Source organism: Paramisgurnus dabryanus, chromosome 17, assembly GCF_030506205.2.
Source record: "Paramisgurnus dabryanus chromosome 17, PD_genome_1.1, whole genome shotgun sequence".
Lineage (NCBI taxonomy): Eukaryota > Metazoa > Chordata > Actinopteri > Cypriniformes > Cobitidae > Paramisgurnus > Paramisgurnus dabryanus.
The window spans coordinates 21,019,749-21,046,551 of record NC_133353.1 but is presented as its reverse complement, the minus strand read 5'-3'; the positions used below and the strand labels follow the sequence as shown (position 1 = coordinate 21,046,551).

The following is a 26,803-nucleotide window of genomic DNA, read 5'->3' as shown; positions in this document are numbered from 1 at the left end:
AAATAATGACATAATTTGTATTCTTGGGTGAACTAATCTTTCTACACCTCTTCACCTATTTTTTAATAGTAAAATTTTCTTAGTGACCGTATTGACAGTGTGTTCTCTCTGCGTTCACAAAGGTCAATAATCCACCTGCTTAAAACTTACCTCTAAAACCTAAAAGTACACAGTCAAGAAAGTAGCTTTAGATCAACACGTGTGTTGAATAAAATACTTGGTTCTATCTCATCTTAATATCCAACTTTAAGTAAGCATTTTCTAGGTTAATTTCCCTGAAGTGTGTAAACACTGTCTTGGCACTATCAACATTGCTCTGCTTGTTCGAGCCAGTAACATTGTCTTAACCATTGGCATTTTTTATAAAATATATATAAATTATATGTCCCAATAGACAAATGTCAGCATAGGCCAATTCAATGTGTCTTTAATTCAAACCGTCAAAAAGAGGGTGGAAAATGGTCACGGTACTGTACATGAAATAATAAAATGACCCTTTTATAAATGTCAGAGGACTTGCGTGCAGAGGATTTCAGAGGACTAACTGCTAACACTTGCACAATTTCAACATTTTCACCATATTGTGACTAGGAAATAGCAGACATTTAGCCTTTTGTTCTGGCAGCAGTGTTTTGTCTAATATTTCTGAGGCTGCCTTGACTTTTACGCACTGAGCATCATAAATGGCTCAGGACACGTGTTCCAGGATTTGTCTGAGAAACATAAGCCTATTATCTTGGTGAATGGAAGATGAAAAACAGAGGATACAGAAGACTGGAATTTTAGTCAGTGTGTTTTCATTTCCCTCAATGTCAACATCAGTTGCACTAACAGTGATAATTGTGCAGATTATAGCAAAACATCAATCTGGGTAGATTAGCATATTAACTTCATACTCTCAAGAGATCTATAGCTGTAAGATTTCACTTGTTCACAATGTTTTCTGCATCTCATTCTTTTGTAACCCTTAACAAAAACAGTTGTATGTTTCAGATCCTGCTCAGTGCTATCTATAGTCATCGAAATACCAAACTTCAAAGTCAAAAGTTGCAACATTTTTGCGCACCCTCACCCACACAAGATTTTGCTTTGAAGCATGGTTAGTCTTCTCACAGAATCCTTATTCTCTTTGTATGATATGTTGTTTCGGAATAATATTTGCTTTTGCTAAAAATTCATTTTAAAATGGTAGGCACACTGTTTCCTGAATACCAGTGCAGCTGAAAGTGGTACATTTAAAGGCATCTTTGTGGTGTGCATGTGGATGTAAAGTTAAGTAATTGAACACATCAAGCAACTAGCCATCCTGTTATTAAATGACAGTGCATGGAAGTAAGTGGGAATCAATTGGCTCTTGACATTTCAAGCTTGTATCAATCACAGGCTCGTGGAAAAATCAATATGGGATCAAATGGACGATGGGTATATTATTTATGTATTTGAGGTTTATGTATAACTAATGAAATGTTGGAGCACCTGTTTATAACCTGGACATTATCTCAATTTTACTCCCCCAGAGATTTATGGATCAATGTTATTCAATAAGCTAGCTCTACATATTTTTACAAGTCTATAGCAGCAGAAAATGAGACAGCTTGTATGACGCCACCCTGTAAAAATTGCTGTAGTTATGCAGCTGTTTGCCAGTAACTTACTGTAGATTTAAATGTATACTATCTACTGGGAACAGTTTGTTCAAAGTTAAATGAACATTAAACATAAAGAAGTTTTTGTTTTTAGAGAATAAAACTATAAAATAACAGCCTCACGCAAAGCATTCTGGGAACCAGAAATCCTCATTAACCTTTTTTACTTCAGATTCTGGTTCTCAGAATGCTTTGAATGAGGGTGTTACTTTAGTTTTATTCTGTAAAGATAGTTTAATTTAAGTTCATTTAACTTTGAACAAACTACTGCCAGTAAATAACATAAATTTAATTCCACAGTAAGCTTCTGGCAAACAGCTGCCAGTAATATTTCTACAGAATTTTTTTTTACAGTGCAGATTCAGGATCCTATAGATTCAAAGCTTGAAGAGACAATGGCTAATACATGGAACGCTTGCACACCCTTTGAATAAGTGAAGCTAACACAGAAAGTAATTTGCAAATGAAATATACAACACAAGAATTCATTTAAATGTGTTAGAAAAAATTGATTTCCTGTCGCGGAGTTGACAGCTAATCCATCAAATATATACGGATATGTGACAACAGCCTAGACTTATCTATAAACATTTACAGGTGTTGACCCTGACATGAAATTAATCTTGTATTGAGTATGCAAATGAATATCTGGAATTGGCAAGGACGATGTACAGTAGGTCTGATGTGAAACTTCATCTTTGCTTTAAAAAAAAAAAAAAAAAGTAATCTATTTCATACAGTTCAATGTGTGCTGAGCAGCACTTGTGAGAACTCAACAGTAAAAAAATAAAGAATCAATGACAGCAAACCGTTTTTGACATTTTGCATGACTGCACTTACTCAAGCTAAGCATTATTTTCTTATACTGCATTCAATTTACTACCCATACCCTCTCTGTTTCCAAGAAGACACCGAGCCTATGAAATAAAATACAGTTATAGTTGCTTCTAATTTAAAGGGATCTATCTATGAAGGACTTTAATGTTTGGCTCAGCTAGCCATGCAGATAGATAGAAATCAATGAATCTTAATGAGCTGCCCTTCTAACCTGCCACCATCTATCTCCAATGCTAATGTGCACTGGTTCACTCTCAAGGGCTATCTGCAAATAGGTTCCTCTGCTGGCAAAATCCACAGAGCTCTGATGCATAACATGACGTTCAAGATTTGGGCAATGGAAAAAGTTACTCTTTGGTACTCCAAGCCATTTGGGATCGGCCCATCTAAATGAAATTCAGCTTTAAACGAACACATTTGCACAACTCCACTGCTACGCCAGATAAACAAACTATATTCATTGTTTCCATAAGGTTGGGTTCATTGGGAAGCTAAACAAGCTTAATTTTTTTCTTACAAACAAAAACACACTTTTTCTCTGGTGACATTTTTTGTCAGCTCTTGGTTGGTGTGTGTGGGCACTATTCTAGGTGAAGTGTACGGTGGCCTCGGGGTGCAAAAATAAATTACAATGGTAAATTACTTATTTACAAGATTAAAAACAAATTTACAACTTTTTAAACAAATTTATAATTTTTTTAACAAATTTACAAGTTTTTTTTTAACAAATTTACAAGTTTTTTTAACACATTTACAATGAGTGAATAAATGTACATGTTTTCTAAACAAATTTACAATGATTGAACAAATTTACAAGTTTTTTAAACAAATTTACATGTTTTTTAACATATTTACAATGAGTGAACAAATGTACATGTTTTTTAACAAATTTACAATGAGTGAACAAATTTACACGTTTTTTTAAAAATTTACAAGTGTTCAAACAAATTTACAATGAGCGAACAAAATTACAAGTTTTAAAACAAATTTACGTTTATTACGGAAAGGGTAGGTACAATACGCTGACGTCACGCATCTGAGCCTCCGGTGGGAGGAAACCCGGAAGTATCGCCGTGAATCACATGAGAGTTGTGAATGCGATGTTGTGTGTATTAGGCTGTACATAATATTAACGGAAAGAGAGTGATAATATATAACCTTTCATCGCTTCCGAAGTGACTAAAAGGGATATTGGACCTTATTTTCAGGTAAGTGAAATAGTTTTAGTTAGCTAACGCTAGCTTTCCAAGTTGCACACGTTTTGGATGGCAGTTATCAAAATAATTCACTGACTTTCTCATTAGATTACAGACAACACGAGAGGGTGCTTCAAACTTTTTAATCAGGACTGCATTGTTTGTTCGCTCCCGGGGTTACATAGACTGAAACGAGGAAGTGTGACGAGTTTGTTTACATGGTGCTGTAAACTTCAACCCAGGAGGACACTTCAGAGGAATCAAGGGTGCGTTAACTTGTTCGATGATATAATCTGAATAATCTTTAAAAGATTAGGATTTTATGTAGTGACTAATGAGACGATTTGTTAAAATTACCTATATTTATACTATAAATTATATTTTCATTTAATCATTTAAACCTCTCTGAGTGTGACAGTATTGTAATGTTTTATCATATTACAAAAACTCTAATGTTGCCTAAGCAAACTGTCATTTATGATAGATAGATAGATAGATAGATAGATAGATAGATAGATAGATAGATAGACTGCCAAGACTGAAATCATGATTATGTTAATTTCCAGTGTCTGTGATATTGAAACACTAAAGGAAGAAGAGGAGGACCACCATTCGTTTCCTGAGCAGAAAAAAAATTAAGCATGTAATTCATTGATGAAAATTAGAACAAATAAATCTCATGACTTCATTGATCTTTCTTTTTTTACATGTAATTTTCTCCTCTTTCTCAATACACAGATCTAACAGTGGTTCTGGGGCATTGCAAGACTATGGTTACCTGGAAACATCTCCTATTATGGAAGATTATCGCAACATTTGTGTCTTGGATCATTTTTTCTTGTTTCTCTGCCACAGATTTAGCTGTAAGGTTTAAAGGTCCCGTTTATCCTGATCCCATTTTTTAAACTTTAGTTGGTGTGTAATGTTGCTGTTAGAGCATAAATAATATCTGTAAAATTATAAAGCTCAAAATTCTATACCAAGCGATATATTTTCTTTAATAGAATTTCCCTTTCAAAGCCTATAGCAAACGGCCAGTTTGGACTACAGCCCTCTACTTCTCGATTGAATGACATCCAAAGAAGAGTTTTTTACTAACCTCTGCCCACTGGAATATGTCAGTCGCCAGCTAAGCTCAAGTGGCTCTACTAAGCTGCTGTTGAATCACAGCACACTAAACAAACTACATAATCAGAACTCGATAGGTATTTCTGAAGGAGGGACTTTATAGAACAAGGAAGACATCAGCTCGTTTTTAGTAAAGTAAAAACAGCGCTAGAGAGTATGTAAAAAATATTGTCTTTTTTTACACACAAAACATGAACACACGCTATATTGCACACCATAAACACAATCATAGTTTGTGTTAAATACTCTCATTCTCACGGCACCCATTCACTGCAGAGGATCCCATTGTAAGCAATGTAATGCTTAATTTCTCCAAATCTGTTCCAGTGAAAAAACAAACCATCTATATCTTGGGTGAAAAATTACTTTAATCCCAAAAACAAACGTTTTTCATTTCACTTTGCTTTATTGTTACAATTTGTACAGTAGATAGAAAATATACATTGGAACAAATGTATATACAGTGGTGTGAAAAGGTGTTAGCCCCCATCCAGATTTCCCATGTTATTATTGCATATTTGTCACACTTTAATGTTTCAGATCATCAAACAAATTCAAATATTAGTCAAAAAATAAAACCCAAGTGAACACAACATGCATTTTTTAAATGAAGGTTTTTATTATCAAGGGAAAAAATCAAAACTACATGGCCCTGTGTAAAAAAGTGTGTTAGTACCCACTGGCTTTTAATGTAAATATGTTTGGTTCTAAAAATGTACATATATATTTTTTCATACTTGAGACAATATACATTGAAGTTCATTTATAAATAAAACTATATTTTGAACAATGAGTGAAATTAAGTTTCTTTAATGTAGAAATGAGTTGTTCTAAAACTGTACAGTTATTTACTTAACACGTATCTAATGTGTGCATTGCATGTCTGTTAGAAGTGTGTGTGCTATTCCTGGGTTTATAAGCATGTGTTAAGCAGCCAGTAGTTAAAAAACGAGTCCAACTTAATTTTTACTGACTTCCATTTCTCTAAATATACTATTTGGAGGGTTTAGCCTCCGCCCACATCTCCATCAAAGTAAATGCGTTCCAGGTGGATTCGGAAGTCAGTTCTGGTTTTGACAAAAAAAATCACACCATGTTATCCCTGTGATTCCTCTGATAGTGTCCTCCTGGGTTGGAGTTTACAGCACCATGTAAACAAACTCGTCACGCTTCCCCGTTTCAGTCTATGTAACCCCGGGAGCGAACGAACAATGCAGTCCAAAAGTTTGAAGCACCCTCTCGTGTTGTCTGTAATCTAATGAGAAAGTCAGTGAATTATTTTGATAACTGCCATCCAAAACGTGTGCAACTTGGAAAGCTAGCGTTAGCTAACTAAAACTATTTCACTTACCTGAAAATAAGGTCCAATATCCCTTTTAGTCACTTCGGAAGCGATGAAAGGTTATATATTATCACTCTCTTTCCGTTAATATTATGTACAGCCTAATACACACAACATCGCATTCACAACTCTCATGTGATTCACGGCGATACTTCCGGGTTTCCTCCCACCGGAGGCTCAGATGCGTGACGTCAGCGTATTGTACCTACCCTTTCCGTAATAAACGTAAATTTGTTTTAAAACTTGTAATTTTGTTCGCTCATTGTAAATTTGTTTGAACACTTGTAAATTTTTAAAAAAACGTGTAAATTTGTTCACTAATTGTAAATTTGTTAAAAAACATGTACATTTGTTCACTCATTGTAAATATGTTAAAAAACATGTAAATTTGTTTAAAAAACTTGTAAATTTGTTCAATCATTGTAAATTTGTTTAGAAAACTTGTACATTTATTCACTCATTGTAAATGTGTTAAAAAAACTTGTAAATTTGTTAAAAAAAACTTGTAAATTTGTTAAAAAACTTGTAAATTTGTTTTTAATATTGTAAATAAGTAATTTACCATTGTAATTTATTTTTGCCTTTCCAGGCCACGGTACAAGTGCCCATATAAGGACTTTCACTGTACGTCCAGCACTAGAATGCTTTGTTTTCGGCAAAGTTGTTACATATGAATCTCTCATTTTCTAAAAAAAAAACTTTACGAAACTTGTATTTGTCACAGAAAAAGTATATTTGGGACAGAAATACTCCGTCATACGTCCAACTGCTTTTTTGACACTTTGCTTGTGTTTTGAGGAGTTCAACTTTTCAACAGTGTTAATAACTGAGAATGTATGAAACAGCTTTTCACCCCCTTTTTAAATAAGGCTAGATTTAGCACTGATTCGTATGCATCCCAAATTCTATAATTATGAATGTTGCATGTATTTTCCCAATCCGCTGAGTTTTGATTAACTGCCTTTGGCATATGTTGCATAGACAGCATTGTGAATCTTAAAACCAAATAATATTGGAATCGGAAGCCATTGTGTGCTTACTCACTGACTTCATTACCCAGATAAGTGTGTATACATGTGGAAAACAAACAAACAAACAAAAAACTTAGCATTTGATTCTGCGAGGAGTCTATTGCATTGCTGTTGCATTATAAGTAGATATCAGAATCTTGCTTATTAGAATGCAGAGTGCAATCAAGTATCACTCAACATTAAATTGCCTCACTGAGTAATACTGTACAGTGCTCTTAAATAAGCATATGGTAATTATGGGCATATGCTATTCTTTCTATATACCCACATTACATTATATATATGGTGCTTTTATACATGTTTTATAAGTTATGAATGCTCTTTCAAAAGGCTCAATTCTGTAAACTGGAATTATAATTAGCAAAGATTCAGTGGAGAGTTCACAATAATGATGTTCTTGTGGTAACAGTAACTACTGGTGAGAGATTTTAACAAGGGGAAATTTAAGAATATCTTCCCTCATTAATGGGAAACTTGACAAGTGGTTATGTTGAGAATGGAATTTCATAATTATTTCTACAGTTGCAGGTTTATGAGAGATGACTCTATAGATGCGTTTTAAACCTCTAAATACATGGATTGGCACTTAATCTCAACAATAATACAATTGAGATATAATAACTATTAGTTTAAAGCGTTGTTTATAGAAATGTTACTTAATCCTAATCAGTTCTGGTATAAAATAGTGACATGTTAAATAGTCAACCCCTCTCGTTTTATGGATGTTAACTGATTTTTTATTCTTTCTCTGGAAGAATTCCCAATTCTTGGTGTTCACTTCAGTTTCATATGATCGTAGCCTTAAGGTTCATTTTAATAGGTTGGCCATAGTGATGTATCTTGGAATGCTGGTTAAAGTTGTTATTCCAACTGACAAACCTTATATGAAAACGTATTAAAGAACAATCTTTCTAACAGACTTTGAGCCGCAAGACTGTCATTAAAGAGTGGCACGAGGTTTGCTGTAAATGGAGTGCTTGGGGTTTACAGGGTGCCAGAGGCAAACTTGCACTCAGACCTATTTCAGTCTAAATCCATCTTAAAAATTGTGTTTATACAGCTAGTAGTAAACTTTCTAGTGTCTTTAAAGCTATATGATGGAATCGAGGTTATTTGCTCAGAGCTTAGGTTTCATAGCTCAGGCGCTTTGGGGTAGCTCTCATTTGTATTTTAGTAAGTAATATAAAGTGGTACACTTAACTTTGTCTCGAATGCTTTTTATAGAATTGCTTGAAAGCAGTTCATTGTATTTTTCAAATATATCATTTCCAAAAACAGTAGCATAAGCAATTATGATTTTAGCCATAATCATGCAGCCCTACTATAAATATTTTAATATTATTTAATTAAACTTATTTTAAAAAAAAATGTATTTGTGTTTTCCCCTATATTTCTATTTTATAAAATGGTGGGAGATTGATTACCTGTTGGGTAAAAAAGTTTGGAAACCCCTAATATACAATACACAACAGTGATTTGCGGGTCAATGTATAAATAACCCGCACCGACCGGTGTTTTTAACTAACATGCCCGGAACTCGGACCACAAATATATATGTTGTTCCCGACCCACTTCCTGGTCTGCATTTTTTTAAAGTAGTAATTGTTTAAAATGAATTGGCATCTTTATTTTAAATGGCCGGTCCGTTAAAATATTTTCCGTTTTGGGAATTTTTTTAACCCGGATATTTTTGGATGATCGTAACCACGGGTAACTGTTTTGGATCATTGCGCATCACTGATACAAAAAGCAAGATTTATCAAGTATGCAGGGGAAACAAAAAAAAAAATCCTTACTTAGTTTATTAGTAGCTTACTTAGATCACGAAAATTGCCAAATAACGTAATTTAGGACTACCTTGGGTCAAAAAAGAAAAAAATCTTTCAAAATGTTTTACCTGAGAAAACATAATATTCATGAAACTTACTTTTTGCGTCAAACAGATTTCTTTTGCTCTTGCTATAGACAATGAATAATGACTGAATATCATTTTTCCTATCAAGTTGCATTTAAGTTTATTTTAAATCTAGACAGGAGGCAAGCGCACTCAAATATAGACCAAATCTGAAATGAAAAAAGCAGAAGAAAACGGTGTGTCCTGCCTTTTCCAGGTGTTTTAGATGCTAATAGACCCTAATGCAAGAATTCTTCCAATAAGTGGTCAGGACTCGGGACACAATCAACTTGGACATAAAGCCGTGCGGACATCTCCCACCCACATAATACGCGACTGGATGGGTGCTGGCAGCCTTGGGATAGCAACCTTCAACCCGGTGGCATAACAACACCGGCCATCGTGGCAAAATAAATAGACCGATCACACAGGAATTTTCCCAGTTCTCCTTATGAACAATCTGGGACTGCTTGGAAGATTTCCCACTGTTCTAACAAAAAAGAAAAAAATAATGAATGTAAAATAAGTTATGCTGAAATCATACCTGATGAAAACCCAGCCTTGATTCTTATAATTTGTTGTATGTGTATCCAAGATATAGAAACAGCGCTCAAGATAAACATGGGCAAACTCATCTTTCTGTGATATGCATGTTGAGTGGATATCTTTACTGACAGCCTCTATAAGTTAACTCGACTCCAAAAGAAGAGAAAGTCAGAGCAAGACAGTGAGATGTGATAAGAGAAGACAGAAAGATAAAGAATTAGTGCTGACTTAAGGCGAATCTGAAGGAAAATGACATGGACCACTGGATATCAACTGCCAGTTCAATTCTAATCCAGAAGAGATATGAGTCAGGCTCTGAATGGGAATGGAATGAGCTGTTTTTTCATATCTGTTTGGCTTCGGTTATTGCCAAGATGCATGTGTAAGTAATTGATTTGTATGCCTGGAGTGGGCCAAGCGGTGCCTTTTAGTGTACAGCATTACAGCCAAGTTCAGGATGTAGTGCACATGACGCCAACAGATTACGAACCGATTTTTCTTGCTTCTTAGTTTGCGCCTTCACTAAATTTATGTCTGGTTTTGACAGGGATAAAACTTGCAGCTGCTAGATTCTTTAAGCAATATCTTGTTTGTTTGTTTGTGACTCTGCGTGTGCATATGCTGAATGCAATAATAGAAGTTAAAGAAGTGCATATTAAATAATAGAATAAAATACCTTTATTGTCACAAATACAAATATAAAACATTTAAATAAACAAATGTAAGCAATAGTGTAAAGAATATGGACCAAATATATAAATTAAAATTAGAAGAATATATAGGCATAGGGAGCAGACAGTAATGCACATCAAGTGAATTATATTGGTATAAACAGCGTATAGCAGGCGTCATGCCCATTCAAACTGAGGGGCCATGTGCACGTTTTGATAGGGTTTTGATCGTGTTACCTTATTCAGACAGCATGCACTGCAGATGCAACAGCGCAGTCGAAGACGTCATCAGCATCTGAGCATGGTCGCGAGCTCCTTGCTGCTATCAGAAACGCTCACAACATTTCCAAAACTCAGTACAGTAATGTGCATTTAACCTCCGCTGTGTAGAAAATGCATGGTTCAAAACGAGACAGTCTCAACGTTATATTAGTAGATTTCTAGAATCATCTTGGTACAACGGCAAGAGTTCCCCAGAGATCACAGGGACAAGGAATCACATGCTCACAGTCACAAATAAGGTAAAATTTAGTGCAAAAATGCTTTCCTCTAATAATTATATATAAACATATTTTTAGATATAAATCATAATCGAACATTAAAATCAACAACATGACTGTTGCATATGTCATGTGTTTATATATTTTATGGATTTAAAATTACATTACAACACAGTTGTTGTGCAAATGCATTAATGGCACAATTAAATAAGTCATTAAACAGAATGTACATAAACAAGAGATGCCATTGCAGAAGTGAATATGATGCCAACATGCAATTATTCTGATTTAATTAATTGATATAAGTATTTGATATGAAAGTTAGTCAACACATTTATTTTGGTGTTTTTTAATTTTTTATAAAGGCAGGGGGGGGTCATATTGTTAGAAATGGAAGTGCCATAGAAAAGCTCTAATATATATTTTTTATGTCTGTGTATGCACAAATTTCTGTGAGCTGTGCACGATACAGTAAATAAATCACTAGTACTTGCAGACCCCCTTTCCTTTATTGTGTCTGCTGCTATTATTTAGTTTAATGGTTGGTACCTTAAACAATCCACTTACTGCCACCTACTATCAACATAGGTTATCAAACAACTTGTTTCTAACACATATAGTGTAAATATAGTGTTGTCGCTGCAACAGCATATTGTTCCCATTTCCATCTGGTGCAATAAAAACTCCAAGCTTCCTTATGGGTTTAGACAATTAGGAATATAGGAAATCGATATAACAGATTGCAGTTTTATGTTAAGACCATTTTATGCCAATGATTATATAATGACAATAAAATAATAATGTAAGAACACCCTTTCTAAGAATATTAAAACATTAAAATATATAAATATAAATATTAGTAATAATTAAAACATAAATAAATATTATAAAATGTATAGTACCAGTCTTTGGTTCAGCTACATTTAAAATTTTAAACGGCTAATAGTCGTTGTTCAGTGTAAATCCCATCTTCACAGCATTTTATTGTTTTAATATAGATGAGTGATCGCATCTGTGAATATGCGCCTTTACATGCAGTCACATTTGTAATGGCTAAGTGTAGAACACCTTAGATCTAAACACTGGATGTTATGGTTATGTTTCAGATTACTTTTTATTTGTATTGCACTTTTCTTTGCCTCTATTTTTGAACAAAGTCGACATGCTGGCTCATTTACATGAATTTCCTCTTCTCATGTCTCATTCACGTTGAGCTGCAGGTAGTAGTTTTGAAACCAATTCCAGTCAGATTTATTCTTTAAAACTGTGTGTATTCATCAGAAAAACAGGAAATTACAGGTCTAGCAATGCTTTCTCTTCGCCTGTCACCGTTGTGTATGTGCTTGCGTGTGTGTGCGAATTTGTGGACCGTATCTTCGTCATAAAACAGCAGACAGAAATGACAGAAATGTTTGACTGAAATGTTAACGACATTCATTTTTTGCAAACAAACACACTTGTAAACACTATGGCAATATATCGCTTCTCCAAAATTCACCGAGGTCATGTTCATTAATCGTGCAATAAGTCTATAAAGTAATTATCGCGACAGGCCTACTAACAACACAAACTTTTCTCAAAAGATCATTAACGTACAGTATGTGTTTTGGATAAAGAAAAATATTCTGGGTTTACAGCAACACGAGGGTTAGTGGATATTTATTTAAGACACACATCAAGGAAGGAGTTAGTTCACAAAGCCGACAGTAAATGAGTACATCATTAGAGAACACCTGGTGCGGCATTTCGGCCAAGAAACTGCATTTTGATAAACGGTCGGGAGAATGAGGTGTACAGCTGAATACCGCTGTTTTGATCCACAGCTGTTAACCCTTACAAATTTTGGCACCTCTCTGTGTCACCACAATTAACATCATGTTGACGAAGCTTCATGCTGTTCATTTGTAGAAAAGCCCCCATGTTACAATCAGAGGACATAATTTTTGCATTCCACATATACTTGTGTTTGTCAAACTCTAGAATACAGCATAAGAGGATTGTAAAAAGAGGAAACACACTGCTGCCAAGGAAAGGTTGTAGGTGCTAAATCAAGCAGAAGACAGTGTACAATCTTTACTCAATCGTATCATCCACTGATCACAGGGTTGCTGCGGGCCAAATGGGTGCCCCAAATCGAATTGTATTGCTGTGACCTCATTTCTACAGCCATTATATGAAAAACCATTTCAGTATGGATCCCTTTTTATGAAAACAATTGATTAGTGTATAAGTACACATTACTTTTTACATTTTACTTAATGTAGAAGTATACCATACTGTATAAAAAAAACAAAACAGAAACCAAAATAATAAAACAGTGGGTTACACTTTATTTTGATAGTCCAGTTTAGACATTATACTATCTAACATTGATAGATAACATTGCAGCTATGTGTCAACTAATTCTCATTCATTTTCAACTACATGTCAACTAACTCTTTAGAGTTGGGGTTAGGGAAGGGTTTAGGGTTAGTGCACTAAGTTGACATTTAGTTAAAAGTCACTTATAGTCAGTAGAATGTCTGTTGGGGGATCATCACAATAAAGTGTCACTGGGTACTAAGCAGAAAGTTGACAAGAAGTGGAAAAGTTACTTATAATGATTAATATGTTTAAAGTGGAAATAATTATTGAAATAATACAATTACAGCAAATATTAAATGTTAAATGATAATATGTTACCCGTCACGGAAACCATTGACACAAGTCAGCAGCACAAGTTTTGAGAAAATGAGAAACAAAGTTTGTTTTTCAAAATTTGTGATTTTCGTTTTTCCTGTTTATTTTTGCATGTTGTCATTCGGACTTCTGTAATAAAATACTAGATATGATGCTAGAACATCTGTATCTCACAACGGCTTTACAGGGGGTATGGCTTAGCTAAATGAGACGTACAGTAAATGAGCCCTGTTGTCTCTCCAGCCAGGGAAAAGGGAAAGTGTTAACTTTTATCTTTCTCAGATTTCTCAGCATTCTCTTTCTTGAATGTGTTACATTCAAATGGCCACACATTCTCCACATCTTATCAGATTTCCATGTGTTACACATCGTTATAAAGCTTAGAAACTGCACTTTCAGAATCTGTGAATAACTCAAAATGCCCCAGATCCGACTTGTGTCACTACTTTCCGTGACTGGTCAGATATGTCATGCAGACTTATGTTTTGTGCACACTACCAGTGACTTGTCATGTCATAAGGAGGCATTTCTAGTTCTTGTTGTCCTAGTAACACTTGAGTAACCATCCAACAGTGCATTTCCCAAAAGTTGGTTGGCAATGGGAAATTGCATTGCAACCAACAAAGTTGCTAACTTAGTTAGCAAAGATGCTTTTGGGAAATACACTCCAATGTAGTAACTCCTGAAAAAATTATGTGAACCACACACTTTAATCCTATTAGTAGTCCTTCCTGAAAGTCGCTCATCATTTGCATAAAGTTAAAGTTTTTTACTTTTTACATTGCTGGACATGCCCCATCTGGTCACCAACGGTCACTTTTGTTCATGCCACCAGACATCGTCAGCTCTCCATTAAAATGAATGGGATTGTGTCGCTTTGTTGCAGCATGTCACTTGTAATGTGAACAGAGCATTAGTGTGTCCTGTCTATTCAAGTACACCCACCCGTCCTCTTCGCTGCACCATAAAAACAGTTGTCCTGGCTCATGACTAAGCAGGCATAGAAAGGATTCGTACACTAAAGGCCACAGGCAGAGGGAGTGTCTGAGAAAGAAAAAGCCTGGGGCTTATCGTCTCAACTCACACCACAGCATGCCAGACTCTTAACATGCTCAGTAGTGTGAAGACGTTTTGGAGAGAACCCGAATGCTTTTGTCAAGTCAGGTCACCACAATTGAATGCTGAGTGTCACTCCTGGCTGTCCCGTACTTTGATATCTCTTCTTATGGAGAGTTTATCTCCAGAGCTTCAGCAGTGGATGGAAAGAAAGAAGGAAGAAAGAAAGAAAGAATAACTGGGATTAAAGTTTAACCAAGCCAGAAGTTTCTCCAACTTTCCTGTCTGGAACAGTGGTTAAAATTCAGAGCAACAATACCTGTGCATTACACTTGAGAGAACAGATTACCCCACCTGAAATATAGAAGGCTAATATTATGGTCTGTGGAGGAAGACTGTGGATTTTGCATATGATGCAGGCAAAAAAACATCAATCATAACAGGTGAATGTTTACCATCGCTCTTGTCTTCTAGAATCTCATTTTGGTTTGGGATTTGGGGACGAATTCCAAGACAAATTGCTTTCTTCTGCTTTTGTCAGTTTACAGGCTTGTCTATACTACCCCCTATTATTTGGCAATAAAAATACACAATTTGAAGCTCTCTTTACTATCTATATTTATGTTTAATTTTAGTCTCAGTAGTGGAGTTGGTCCTTTGGTGATACTGGTTATGTAAGGCATTAGGGACTTATAACTGCAGAGACCTGGATGGAATTCAAAGTCATATACATCTCAGTTCATCAGATCTTGGTGGTCCAGTTCAGTGTTTCACTGACAGCACAAAGGCAAGCAACTGTAACCGATCACCCTGTATAACTCTCAGCTCGATAACATTAAGCTGACCTTCCTTGAAAGACCATAGACTTGGCTTTCACCCCAGCCTTTCGTTCATTTTTCTTTTTCAAATGTTCGCCTGCGGTCATTTCAAACCGGTCATTTACTGAGTGTGGAAGTGAAGAGAACATTGGCCAGAGAAAAAATGCATCGGCAGGAATATAGGACAGAACACTGGGGTTTCTTTCATGCACATAAAGTTGATTTCTGCACATCATTTTCTTTATTGTTAACACTAATCTGAAGAAAGTGCTAAGGAAATAAGGACATTTTACCTAATTTCACTCAATTTAAAAGTGAAGCAAAACGTTAAAACAATGTGATAAAACAGCCTGCCTGACATGGGTCACAGATTTGCTGAAAAGCAAAGGTTTTAACACAACTTTTTTGTCAATTAAATCAGTCCCTGGAGATTTAGCATCATGAATCATGAAATAAATCACAGGCAAAATAAATGAATAAATAAACATGCTTCTCACTGAATGTAAATCAAAGCTAAATTAGCTTGATTTTGCGCTCGGTTTTCTAGCCCAAATAAATGACATGTCAAATCCTCAGGCTAAGTTGTCAAGGTTTAGGTGCAGGAAATGCTTTTATACACTTCATATGGGCTAGGAAACCAGTTATAGTTTCTGCTTACGAGGCACTAGAGATCTCTAGGTGTAGGTTATTGCATCACATCAAATTTGCAATGTTGAGCTTGCATTCTCTTTTTTGAAAATGCGATAAAATTAAATCCCAAGTATTTCACCCAAATCCAAGATGAAACGTTAACTGCTGAAGGGTGTTGAATCTAACAATTTTTTCAATTTGAAAAATATGCCCATGTTCTTCCAGTTTAGAGCTTAGGCCTGCTAGCTTGGCTTGCACTCTTTATGGTTTACAGGATAAGCAACATTAACTCCTCAAAATTGTTCAAATTAAGGGCGTGCTCACATTATCAAATTTGTTAATTATGCCCTGGCCAGGTTGCAAAGGTGGGCTTGGGCACAGTTTACTTGGGCTTAGGCATGGAATGCGCAGGGTTAAGAGAGCACTTTACTTCCTGTTTTCTTCAAAACAATCGCATCTTAATGACGAAAGCGTGCCCAGGCTCGGATCAGTCAATGTACAGTGTAAGTGGGTGCTTCTGGGAAGGCAGAGCAGGAGAGACAATCGCACTTGGGCACGGTTTTGTATAATATGGGTGCGCCCTAAATGGCTATAGCCTGGTTGATGGATCTAGCGGACAGAGCATGATCCATTCGTTGGCAGGCTACGAAGAGCACAACCATGGCTAATGACTGAAAGTAAACAATAGATTTCTATTGGAGACAAGAGCTGGAAGCCCAACAGATTTTTTGATCTACGGATATGCACTCACTCATGGCCACTCTCCAGCCCACTGAGGCATATTTAGGGCTATCACAGGCTTCAAGTTGAAGGATCTCTACCATCAGTCATGTGCAAGCGCTTTAGGAGAGGATTAGGGGAGGAGATCAAGAGGTCTTGATATGTTTGCTCGCTTTGAGTTCTATAGCTTGCAATGTGTTAAATAAATGTGGGTCAGGACATGGGTCACCGATGACCCCCCTATTGAAGTTGTGCTCAACTTGCCTTGAGTGGTGATGAAGCAGATCGGGAGTGATCTGTCTCCCCCAGCTTTTATGCTTAAGTATTGAGCAGGGCTCAATCAGACAGCTGATGAATGTCAGCCGGCTGCCGGAGAAGCAATAAAAATACAAACAAACGGATGGGAGAGGGAGAATTAATGGCGGCAGTGGAGCAGGGAGGGTACCTCACGCTCTTACTCTGATTAAACAGGGACCATCAGAGAGAAAGCGGCTATTAGAGATTGATTGTATTGACTTTATTGCCTTCTGTAGAAAAAAAGACATGGTGGCAACCATTTTCTCCCAATCATGATCTTTATATGTGTGTTTTGGGACGAGGGGAGACACTTCCCATTTACCAGACATTTGTGTCAGAAAGAATGAGCAACGCCCAGCAGATCCCAGAACCTCAATGTTGATAAGAGTAGGTCCTTAGGAAAAGCTGTGAAAAAGCTTTCAAAGTAAAATGCTTTAGGAGAATGCTTTTAGACAGCTTTTGTGGTGCTAGGGAGCAAACAAGACCTCTCGGGACAGCAGAGGTATAAAGAAAGGCAATATTCTTTGGTTAGCAAGATGACTTGCAGAAAATAGACAAGAATACTTGAATGTTAATCGTCATTGTAGCTGGATGAATAAGGTACTATATCCCTTTAACAAGATTAAAAAAAATCCGCAATTCAATACTAACCTCACTTATAGTAGTTTGTAAACTATGATACATTTATATATTGACTTTAAGTCAAAATATTTAACTTGAACCGAGCAGTTAAATATTTGTGATAGGCGAAGCTGCCATCCACAGCGTATGGTCACATATTTGAGATCTGAGAACAAGCGGTGACATCACCAGGTTCTTTAAGACAGATGCAGTGCTAGGCGTTTTTTTACTTACACATAACTTCTTAAATGCTCTGTTTAAACACATTATCTTTTTATTCAGGTCATAGACACATAAAAAAGCACATAAGTGCTACAATAAATGTTGAACCACTGAAATACGAACATAATAAATTAGTCATTAGTGATCGCCAACACTGCTCTCTTCTGTTTCAGCTGGGTAAGTGACAGCACATCATTTTTATTATGTTAAAATAAGGTTTGCTGCCCAAATAGTGTACTTACTGGCACCAACTATTAGCACAGACTGTCAGTGCTATGCCAATTATACTTTACATGTATGCCGATGGATAAATAGTACTAAAACACTGTTTTCAGCTTAGCTACCTGCACCTCTGCGCTCTTCCTGCTTCTGTCATATGCAATAAAGCTCATGCCAGGGGCTCGGTTCTGAAATTCAAAACTCATGGTTGAAAGGTTAACATTGTTTGTTTCTTGAAACTGCCTGACTTAACTTCTGAATAAACCAATGGTGTAAACATTCGTATGTTTCAAAACCACATAAAGCTGTACTTCATCTTTCATCTCTGTTTTCCTCACATTGATTCCCCAATTCACTGCTTTTATAACACCGTGGCTCAAACAAAATGCTCCCTGAGGTTAAAACACAAACACATAGAAAATTCATAGTGATGGACTTATGCAGGCAACTACATGGAGCTAAGATCTGTCTATGTGGTAATGCAGTGTTTTAGGCAAGTCCAACTTGAGTCAGAGTCAAGACCAAGACCAGCGATCGGTCGACTTGGATTCAAATACAAAACTGGGTAATGGTTTCAGAGCATACATAATCAGCTGTTTTCTTTGAATTCATTTTGCTAAATAATGTTGGCTTGTGTTTAAAAATGATTATAGCTAATGATTACAATTACAGTTTTGACAAAGTATTTGGTATGACATTAACTGTGATTGCCCTTACACGAAAATGGGAAGATCCAGATTTATTTTTTTTACTAGAAATGGAAAAGCCAACAAATGATTTTTTTTTTCAGAAGAAGTGTACAAAAATACAGAACATTTATTATGTAACTATTGATCTTCTGCCTAAAAATTCACCAGCAGAGATAAAAGAAAGAAACAGACTATGCATTCTCTGAAACTAACAAAACTTTAAGATCAAACAATAATGATGCGCTTGCATAGTATCACATTTTTTCTCCATCCCCAATAGACCAGACTAAGACTAGACACTGTTTCATTTGATGAGAATAAAGTACAGTTTGTTCATTGGTTATATTCTCAAAGTAAAAATCCTGCTGCTCACACCAAGAATATGCATCATTCGACGTTGCTAAAGGCTATATCATTGATTCAGTCCTTTAAAAGCATACAAAACTATATATTTCATTGACAATTTAGACTATAGCTAGTAACAACTAGTTTTATTCCTAAATTAATTTAATAAACAAAGTAGCAAACCTAATGTGTTGCATCAATAGCCTTAAATGTTTTGCCCATTACATGGATTTGATACAATATTCAACCCAATACAGAAACAAGTAATAACACCAAATGATTGTTGGCATGTATGTATGAGACAGTGCTCTGTGAAATGCATCAAAACTGTTTGCGTATCCTATTTCGTGTGAATTAGTCCTGAAGGAGAGACAGAAATGATCTTGCAGATCTGTGTGTGCACATTGCAGCATTAATAAAGTCTTCCTGTCGCAATCTGTGCCCAATGAAAATAAGAACAAAAACTTTGCACTGCAGTGCCATTCTGCAATAAGACAATCATGCCGGCCTCATCGCATAATAATAAGCCTGACTGCTTTATGGAGCTTTTTTATGCTTTGAATCTAAGCAAGCGGTATCTTTCATCTCACTGTGGCCCAAAGCAATGCATACATAACTCAGCAACTGGGACAATTTCAAATGCTTCAATGACATTTGCTTGGTGATATTAGTTTGAGATGGACAGGTCCCTCTATGCCATAGAGACTATATCTCCCTGCTGCCACTGCTGACATGCCATTTGATCTGGGGATATGCCATATCAGCTTTGGATATGGCAGAGTTGCAGGGCTTAACATTAATGCTTGTCAGGGACAACATTAAAAACATGCAATAACTGTAAAATCAGTTTTTATTATAAGACGGCCTAAATAACACCATAAACACCATAAAGATAATTTAATATAAGTAAAAACGGTGCCACGCAATAGTGCAAACAGAAGTAAAATCACAAATGGCCTATTACTGTCAGCGCTTATGCTCCTGTGACAATAGGTGACAGCCCGTCTAGGTTAGAGACCTGCACTCCCGTGGGACTACCGCGAGACCCAATGCAACCAAGATTTGCAAGGCGATGAGATAGTTATACAGTATGTGTGCGGGTTGCGGGACAATACATTTATTGTCAAAAATCTAATCTCAAAAATTTAATTACTAAAAATAAATACGATGTTATTTATTTATAAATAAGTTATGTTTATTTACTGCACAAAAGCAACAAGAACTAAAATAAAATAGATTTACAGGAACCAAGGTCGGGACTCGGGAGGATAACTATATCACGTGGTTTATGCGCGCAACACAAACTATACTACACCAGCCGGAGAAACCGCATGACACACACTGTCAGAAAAAAAGGGACAAAACGGTACCTTTTTTGTCGCTGGTGTTACAACCAGCTTGTTTAAAGCCGCAACACAAAAGAGGAATCACACAAACCGTATAATTAATGCAAATTTAATTACATTAAACATATACCACAACCAATAATAATAAACAAATGTCTAGGGGTAAAGAAAAACAAAGGAATGCAAATTACTATAAAAAAAATGGACGCTACATGTGAAAGAAAACATAAGAAAGAGCCACTCGAGAGGAAAACTTCCCCCAAGAGTGCCTGACTCCAAATAACACAAAGCACTTGTATATTTTCTAGCTAACTATAAATTAGCATGGGAAAAGCCAATCAGGAACTCCCATAATCTGCAACAATGGAATCAGGAGGTAACTCAGGGTCGTCACACTGGGGTGGTACCCCAAGGTACCGTTTTGTACCTTTACAGATATATAAACATAATACAATGTTGTACCTTTTGGGGTACATTATTGTTCCTTTAGGATCTATTTTGTACCTTTTAAAGGTACAGTTAACTGTTTTGTACCCCTAAAATTTAACTGGTACAAAATTGTTCCGTAAGGTATACAATTGGTCCTTAGGGTATAATATTGTACCTCATAAGGTACAACATTTCAATGTGTTTTATACCCATAAAGGTACAAAAAGGTACCTTTTAGGGTACCACCCCAGCGACAGATAAAATAACAACTTTGTACCTTTTTTTCTGATAGTGCAGCTGGATCACTTAGTGCTACAGATGTTAGTGCATTATTGAAGAAAGGAACATACAAAACTACCAAACCAAGTAAAGGAAAATCTGATATTTGGAAATTTTTTTCGGTAGTATGCGTCAGAGATGGAAATCGCCTTTTTTTGGGAACTGCGACAAATGCAACAAAATACTCACATATAGTAGGCACAAGTCTGGAACCTCAGGTCTAAGGTGCCATGTGTGCACAATTTTGTAAGGCCAAACATCTCTGACGTTTATGGCAAATTAGATGAAAGTGTCAAGTTCGTTAAAAAGTGAAACAACTGATAAATGTGTTAACCTTGTCTGTGCTGACCTAAGGCCTTATGACATCGTCTCTGGTCATGGATTCATTAAACTAGCGCAACACCTCGTTAACATAGCTGCCAAAATTGAAAAATTCAATGTGAAGGATATTTTGACTCATCCTACGACATTGTCAAGAAATCTGAGTGAAAGTGCACAAGAACTTGTTGTCAAGAGTTGTTGTCAGTGACATGACCGATACAATCGTGAAATATGGTTGCGCAGTGACAACTGACATCTGGACTGAAAACTATCGGAAAACATGCTTCCTATCAGCCACAATCAACCTGATCTCACGAATTTCCGTGGCATAGTCACGGAATTTTGTGCTCATTTTTCCGTGGCATTCTCACGGATCTCCCCATTTTTCCGTGGCCCTGCTACGGACTGTCTTTTTCCGTGGCATTCTCACGGATTGGTTACTCAACTGTTTTGTCCTATTTTCTTACCATTTTCGCTTCGGTTTAGGGTTAGATTTACATGAAATGACATCCCTACCCAAACCCAACTCTAACCCCAACGCCAGGCGACAATTGTTTAAAGTTTAGAAAATATAAAAGAATAAATCAGAAAAAATTATATAAACCAATAGTTAAAGTGACATACTAATGCAAACACCATATCTAACCTTAAACCGAAGCGAAAATGGTTTAAAAATAGGAAAAAATCAGTTGAGTAACCAATCCGTGAGAATGCCACGGAAAAAGACAGTCCGTAGCAGGGCCACGGAAAAATGCGGAGATCCGTGAGAATGCCACGGAAAAATGAGCACAAAATTCCGTGACTATCCCACGGAACTTTGTGAGATCATGTTGGCCACAATACATTACACAGATGCAAATTATGACTTGGTATCAAGAGTGCTCTTTGCAACACCTTTCGATGTATGTGCGTCAAAAACTGGCGAGAAAATTCGAGCTTTACTATTTCAAAATCTCAGAATATTTGGAATAGACAGTTCAGAGGCAAGGGTTAGAAACTTGTCTTCGTCACTGACAGAGGAGCAGCATGATCGCAGCTCTATGTGGCTTAACAAGACTAAACTGTAGTGCTCACATACTCAATACCATTCTTTCACATGCATTCTCATCTGCTGTGATGGACAAAACACCCGAAGTTGGCCAACTTCTGAAAGACGTGAAAAAACTAGTCACCTACTTTAAACATTCTGGCCTGCAAGTGAAACTAAGTATGTCTCTAAAGCAGTCGGTGGAAACAAGATGGAATTCTAATTTCGAAATGCTTGATTCTGTGTTTCAACAATATAACAATATGACATTGCAGCAATCCTGTTGGAAAATAAACAGTATGACAAAGTAGGATGCATCAACAAAAATATTCTTAAAACCCTGGTGACTTTTTTAAAGCCGTTTAAAGATGCAACCAACGATTAGGAGTCAGACAATACAGCCTTGAGTGCATCTGTAGTTCTACCCTGGTCCGTAAAACTAAGAAACCACTACGAGGCAGCCACGACTTACAGCATTCTCACTGAATTTGCATTAACTTGTGTGCGACGCGTGAACGAACTAATGTCGCCAAAATGTTTGGCACAAAATGGAATTCACATGCTCTACAAAATAGCTACATTCCTCACTCCCAAACTGCATCAGTTAAAGATGATTGATGAAAATGAAAGACAGGCTGTAATCAATGACATCAAAGTGCTAGTTGAAGAGTTGGGGTTTGATGAAAACAGAAGAAAACCCACCACCACCAGCAAAAAATGCTGCTTTTCAGGACTTTACGGAATGGAAGGACACTGATGATACCATGGACAGCGACGTGTAAGTCGATTCTGAAATAGCAGGATATTTAAAGGTCAAGTTGGGACGGATCAGAAACACACGGGCCCAAGCAAGTCCTTCACTGGTGGAAAAGTCGATGTCAGGAATTTCCGAGACTAAGCAAATTTACACGCCATGTAATTTCCATTCCAGCTTCCAGCGCACCGTCAGAAAGAGCTTTCAGTATTTGCGGACGCATACTCGAGCAGAGACGCATTAATCTGAAGCCCTCAACAGTGTGAATGACATGTTATTCCTGCATGGACACATTAAGTAGGCCAACCTTTTTTTATTTAGTTAAGTTAATTTTTATTTATTCTATTTTTATCAAGGAATAAGGGTATTTTCAGTTTAATGTTTAGGTATTACAGTTTTTTTCAGTCGCTAACAAGCATTTGTCCAATCAGTTGTCACATTTTCAAAACTCTAAACACAATTAGCACAGCATCGGTCTTTTGTGGCCATACCATTCACACATGTCATGTCGTTTTCACACAATATGCAGTCAGTAAACACATTTCCACAATGCTTACATTTTCTTAACAGACAAGCTATACCTCCCACCAAAATTATGGATTGTTTTTGTAGTATTTACAAATGCTTACACACAACATCTCACAATAGCAAAAACAATATTCCAAACCATAGATACAGTATAAAAAGCTTTATATTGGGTAAATTGGGCCAACCACAGCTGATTCCAGTCTGGCTTAGGTTATTTTTTCTTTAACATTGATACTTATACAGTAAAAGCAGGACTTTGAGGAGTGATGTTTTTGAAAACAGAAACAGACAAACACTGTTATGTCTGGACGAGGAAGCAAGGGGCACATGGAGAAGAGCAGGCCCAGTGAGAGGTGCAGTGAGAGATGCAGGTGCAGAGAGAGGTGAAGTGAGAGATGCAGGACAGTGAGAGGAGCAGGGTCAGGGAGAAGAGCAGACCCAAGGAGAGCGCAATGTAGAGGTGTAAGAATGCATGGTGGTGGCATTCCAAGGGCTGCAAGAACAGTAGTCAGTGATGAAATTCATTGATTTCAGTAAGAGAGGCTGGTGAAAGAGTGCAGCCCAATTTTAGGAGGTTGCCTCCATTATACGCATCTTTCAACAAACCAACAGGTAAGTATTGCATTTTACATGGATTGTTTCTATTCTCACTTGACATGTCAATAAGGTCAAACAGTAATGCATATGTAAAAAAATTTGTCCCTCTAAAGAATCCAACATCTTCCACCCACTGGGGCTCCTCAAAAATGATCAAGATCAATACTGTAAAACTTTTTCTGTTCTAGCATATTGTGTTTCTACTTTACCTCCTGTAGTCAAGAGTAAGGGGAAAAACAGATTTTTACTGAAATGCTTTTGAATGTGAACATTGCTGTACATGTGGGCACACAGTTCCCAACCAAGACATTTAGCGTAAAAACGTAAACGTAAAACATGTTTTGCATGCAAATACCTGTAAAACTGAAACATAAAAGTCTATGCAGTTTTTGTAATGTCAACAATAGCCAGTATTTAGAAACCTGGTGTACTTTAATTGATTGCATGTACCTTGTGAAGTGAAAAGAAGTGTTATTCTTTGAAAGAATAATTTTATTTTGAGTCAGATTTCCAGTGTTTTGGTAAAGTTATTATGTGCAGATAAATGAAGAGTTAGTATTTATTTAACAAAATGTGTTTTTGAGAAGAAAATTATGCGTTTGGCCAAGTGTGTTTTGTAGGTGGAACTCTGTGTTAAGTGTTTAGAAAAATTATCTGAAGTATGGGTAAGCGCTTGTTAGCGATTGAAAAAAACTGTAAGTAGAAAAAGCTAAATAACTAAATGTTTTTCTGTTTGAAACGTGAGAAACGCGGATTTATATTATATATTTTTTCATTGCACATTTTTATTATCCTATTTTTGACTGTTCTGACTGTATTTTTGAAAAGTTCCTTGATCATTTCATTATTCAAATAAAAATCTTTGGGATTTTGCGGGCAGGAGCGGGACAAAACATGAATATTGCGGACGAGAGCGGGAGAATATAACATGTATTTGTTTAACCTCCTAAGACCCGAACTTTGGTTTGGCTTGCATTTTAGATGTCTTCCAGCTATAAATATAACCAAATATTTTTCTTTGAACATGAAGCAGTGTAATTCTCCACGTTTGTGTACAACAGGTTCCAGTTACACCGAATTAAGTATTATGGTGCACACAACAAAAAATGTGATGTCCACGTATGTGGACACACCAGGTCTTAGGAGGTTTATTAAGTTTCCGCAACAGAGGCCAGCCTTGCGCCTCCTTGTTAGAGTGCCCGACTCTCACACATATATATTATATCTAACGCATATCAACTATCACGTTGAGCTAATGTTACTGTGTAAAATTAATTTATATAATGTTAGCTACAGCTCCTTAAATTCATGCCTGGCTGCCAAACCTCTCCACACAGTTGTGATACATGCTCGTCATCTCTCCTCATCTTTAGAAAAAAAAAAATATATATATATATATATATTCGATAAGGTATTTGTTTCAGAGATTAGTTTAACCACTAGCCAGACCGATAATAAATACAGACCAAAAGATCACTTTGGTTCAGAGGCATAACTGTGACAAAATGTGTTCCACATACATAAATGTAAATACCACAAAAGGTGCACTTGAACAGTAATTTTAATGGCATTTCCAGAGATGAATGTTGATTCTCATGCAATTTCTGTATCGGTTTTGAATGGTTTATTGACTATGATGAGTATCAGAGTAAGCCTGATTAAGCCTGAGATGGTGGTTAAAGGTAGAAAACACGGTTATAGGTTTGCATAATGATGTACAGCCAGGAAAAGAGCAGAACGATTTAAATAAACAGCAAAGGTTTCATCTGAAGACACCCATCAAAGTTGGGTCAATAGCTCCACAGGGATATGCCTCCATCAGGTCGCCTGACAACCATCTGTCCAGAATCGAGGAGATGACCTGCATGAAGAATGAGAAGGTTGGAACGTGAGGTAAACAGAGTAAGGTTACAAAAAGCATATATCTATTCTAGTGAAAGAGAAATTGAGAAACCATGTGCCACAAAATAACCCAAACATCTGCCAGTTCAGAAAGCAGTGAGATGGCAAAAAAACAGTGAGGGATATTTAAATTTTTGAAAATTAGTTCAATTAGCTTCATGTCATTCATGCATGCATGATCTACTTTCTTCTGCGGATCGCAGAGGCAGATGTTTATCATGGCATTTACATTGCTTTTTTTCCATGAGAATAAACTATTCAGAAAATAAACGGATAAAATACAAACTAGGCAAAATGCACTAAACATAGTACTTACAGTTTTTTACAATCGCTATGACAGTTTTTTCAATACATTTAACAAATTTCCTAAACTCTTAACACACCAACACACCTAAAACACACAATTGGCAAAACGGTTAATTTCATGTTCAAAATCACACATTGTAAACTAAACTCCAAAACTAATTTTCAAAATACAACAATCCACTAACACAATATACTATGTCTACAAAACAATGCAAACAGGTTTCAAA

The 26,803-nt window shown here is 36.3% G+C and overlaps 1 protein-coding gene and 1 long non-coding RNA gene across 2 annotated transcripts in view; both read left to right on the top strand.

The window, feature by feature from the left end:
* alk (ALK receptor tyrosine kinase) overlaps positions 1-26,803 on the top strand; it is a 921,668-nt gene that overhangs the window by 5,966 nt on the left and 888,899 nt on the right. The window lies entirely within an intron of this gene.
* Positions 3,364-5,600, top strand: LOC135778225 (uncharacterized). Its single transcript, XR_010544459.2, has 4 exons — positions 3,364-3,691; positions 3,788-3,945; positions 4,246-4,322; positions 4,418-5,600. It is a non-coding gene; the product is annotated as an uncharacterized lncRNA (long non-coding RNA).